This window comes from Punica granatum, chromosome 1, assembly GCF_007655135.1.
Source record: "Punica granatum isolate Tunisia-2019 chromosome 1, ASM765513v2, whole genome shotgun sequence".
NCBI classification, from domain to species: domain Eukaryota; kingdom Viridiplantae; phylum Streptophyta; class Magnoliopsida; order Myrtales; family Lythraceae; genus Punica; species Punica granatum.
The window spans coordinates 14,593,205-14,597,083 of record NC_045127.1 but is presented as its reverse complement, the minus strand read 5'-3'; the positions used below and the strand labels follow the sequence as shown (position 1 = coordinate 14,597,083).

The following is a 3,879-nucleotide window of genomic DNA, read 5'->3' as shown; positions in this document are numbered from 1 at the left end:
GTAGTCCTTAGTGAAATAAACCTAATTAATAATAACCATATAATGAAGGCTATAATGGTCATTGCATCTAACCACCCTCTCAACCACTCTTTCGTCCGGTATAAGTAGTTCTGATTCATAGAAATGCTTAGGTAATACCTGGAAAGGTCATCTATCAAAAATGTCAGGAAAGGTGAAGATTTGGCTGGACATTGATTTGTTTTAGCATTTACCCCGGTTCATGTTTTGCTAATTGCATCATGTAACTGAACCACATCGATCTAAACATTATCAAGTCCGCCGTCACACTTATTCATGTTTTAGCGTTTGTAGACCAATACTTGGTCTATGTTGTGATGATGGAAAACACTTTTATAGAGTTTCTATTTTAAAATTTTGAAATTTTGTGTTTGGACATGGTCACGTCCCTATGGGTAAGAATTTTGTGTTACACGGTGGACACTACTGTCCTCGAGAGGTTCTGTGTCTACTTATCCGTTCTAAATTTAACTGGATAAGCTGATGGATTGCTTCTCCAACACTGCGAATTCATGACCACCAGGAAGCATTCGATATAACTTGCTCGACTTCTGTACTTTTTGAATAAGACATACAAGCCATCTGAAGAAGAAACTGGAAACTATTCCATTCATTTCCAGAGTCCTTTGAAAAAATTTTCAAGATTCCTTGAACTTTTGCTGTTGCCTTTTAATTTGTTTAGGAAATTATGGCTGCTGCGGAATGGATATGGCCTAATCCTGACGTTCATCAAACTTGCTTGACCTCTCTGCTAATCAGTTCTTCAATTTAAATTTTGGGTTCCTTGATAATTGTCAATCTCAAAAGCGCATCCAGTTCAAACTCTCGTTCTGACTACCAATCACAAGGCTGAGCTAACTAATTGCTTGAAACAGAAAATTGAATTTTGACTTTGTGACATGATAACATGACAATATATAATTATGCAGGATGTTCTATGGTTCCGACGGACCATATCCTATGTTCCCTGGAAAGGATGCAAGCAGGGCTGTTGCCCTAATGTCTTCCGATCGTAAAGATCTTAGAGGGAATAGCAAGGGCCTGAGCAAATGTGAGCTTGATTTGAAAGAATACTCCACAGCCAGTGGTAGGATGATACATCAGCTTATCCATCAGCTGATTGCATCGAATATTATGTAAGATCTTTGATGAAATCATTCAGTCTATATTTTTCCAATTACTTTGCAACCTGAGCTTCAACTCTGTTCCTGATATAATAGATTTTTGTAAAGATTTGTCTCTCATTGTTTATGATGATTGAACTACAGAACATCAATGCTCTCAGTCCAGATGAAAGAACAGACGCATATCGTGACCTCCAGAATGCAAAAGGATTTGATTTCAGATGCAATAGACCCCTCCTTGAGTATTGCATTTTGTTTATAAGTCGTAAACGATCATTAGAAACACAATCACACATGGACAATTTCCATTAGACGACTATAAATTCTCTCAGGAAATACAAAGCAACTGCCGCGACATTCGATTTCTTGAGTATTGAATAGTTTCTGGCATCAGCAACAATTGGATCTCCTCTGGTAGTAGTACCGCTTGAAGTTGAAGTACAGGCGTAGTATTCCGCTCTCAAATGTGCACTCAAAGCCCTTCTTATGGGAATAAACCCACTCTTTCTCGACGATTCGGAAGGCGATGTCTTCATATGGAGGCCCAGCATGGAACCTTAGGATGCAAGTCCCCGTGTTATTCCTGTCCTTCTCGATCACATAAGTTGGGGCTTATAGCCCAACCTCGTGGGATAGAAGATGTTGAACTTATAGCCCTGCACGATCTTCGGAGGTAGATTAGCTTGATCATAGTAGATTTGGCTGTACTTGCTCCACTTATATCCAATGTGGACACTGTTGAAGTATTTCGGCTTCCAATGCCGGTATTTATCATGCCACCAGTAAGACTGTGAGTCGATATACTCCTTGGAGGCAGATCTTGAAACTGCATTGCCTTACTCCATAGTTTCCATGCCTTTCATGGCCGTGGTTTTGAATTTATCTTCTATAGCTGCTTGATGCCACCTCTGTTCTTGTAATACCACCAATCGTCTTTGTTCCAGTGCAGCTCTGTCCTCTTTGGAATTGATGGCATCTTTATTATCATCACCGTGCAGAAGCTGAGGAAAAAATGATCCAGCTTCCTCGTCAGGCCCAGCAGTTGCTTCTCGCTCTATCCACTCCAGGGAGAATGCTCCAGTATTATAATGTTGTTCTTTCAAGAGAGCTTTTGCCTTGTATATATCGATCCATCTAAGAATGACTTCACAGAAATCGACAACCTTCGCTGTACCTGACCGAAACAGACTCTTGGCACCGAAATGTATGTCCTTGAGCTCTTTATATGTTTTCCTCTGCAGATAATATTTCACATCCGCTTTAATGCTAGCATGCTTGCCTCTCTCTTCGTTGCCAAGCAACTCTGCAGGGGGTTCTTCTCCACGTTTTGGAGCTCGATTCAGCGCATCTTTTCTTCGAGCTTCACCTAGCTCAAACTCACAAACCACAAGGAGTGCCTTCCAGTACTTTACGTGTTTGGGTGCCTCCTTGTCCAAATGCAGACACATCTTGATGTCATCCCGAAGCTCTTCCATTGCTTTCACAGTCAAGCTCTTGAAAACCAATTCAATGTCCAAATCATCTGAAACATTAAGGTACTTTGCAAGAATATCTATCGGCTTCGCACGGCCTTCACGTATACGTATCTAGGACCAGACGTCACTTTGACTGAAATCAAACTCTCTTTCTTTCTTCTCCCAGTCTCGGAACTCTGCACGAGTGCATTCCAGTGAAAGCAGTGCCATGGCTTCCTCACGCTGTGCCTTTTCAAGAGCTCGCTCCTCCCTTCTTTTCTTTACTCTCTCAATCTTCGCCACTCTCTCCTTGTGTCTCTTCTTTCTCCACTTTAACAGAAAACTCGTATAGAGTTGCACCCTGAGCGACATCCCACTCGATCTTCTTCTTCCAAACAAATATTTCGCTAAGATTCGGATCACCAAATGGATTGGACGCATTAGAATAGCCACCGACTATTGGAGACTTCAACTTCTTTGCCACACGCATAGCCTTCTTCCGAGCTTTTCTGGCATTAACGTATGCTGCAATATCCTCCTCCGACATATCCCTCGAGGAATATTTTCTCTTCTTTCCGCTGTCATAGGATTCACAGAACCAAATGGGTGTCCCACAACTTCTGGAACCATGGAGGGAGCAAGTCCCGGCTGTCCGAACCAGCCTCGTATCCGGACGCAGATGCAGATTCCGAATCATTGGACCACCTTTTCTGGCGGCTTCGTCTCCAGCTTTTGCTCATGGCAGTGCGAGAAGGAAATTTACTGTCTTTCCTAGCCATATATCGGTGATTTCACAGGCCTCGGTTCTGAACAACTGATAATGATCAAACCCTCCTAGTATATAAACGTTGACAATCAAATCTGGAAATAGATATTAGTAGATATTCAGTATCTAAATCAAATTGGGAAACTTCCAAGGAGATCAAAAACTTATCCGTTAATATTTTTAATTTTCTATCTGGAAATAAGCATTGGTGGATGGGGTATATACCTAAATCAAATTTGGAAATTTCCATAAAGATTAAAAACTAACTAATGGATGACTATCTTTTTTAAGTTTCTTATCTCTTATTATAAATTAGGCAGAAGGTCCGCCCCACGACATGAAAATTTTAGAAAAAAATTAATAAATTAGTCATATTACTTCAGAAAATTCATTAAACAGTATCAGTTTCCTTTTGTTCTGCAAACCTGAAAAAAAAATTAAACGTAAGAAGTGAATACAGAGATGAAAAACAAACACAATATAAAGATTTAGATAAATAAATATTAGAATTCATTTG

The 3,879-nt window shown here is 40.3% G+C and overlaps 1 pseudogene; it reads right to left on the bottom strand.

The window, feature by feature from the left end:
• Positions 1–1,532: 1,532 nt before the first annotated feature.
• LOC116203704 lies at positions 1,533–3,375 on the bottom strand (annotated as a pseudogene).
• Positions 3,376–3,879: the final 504 nt, after the last annotated feature.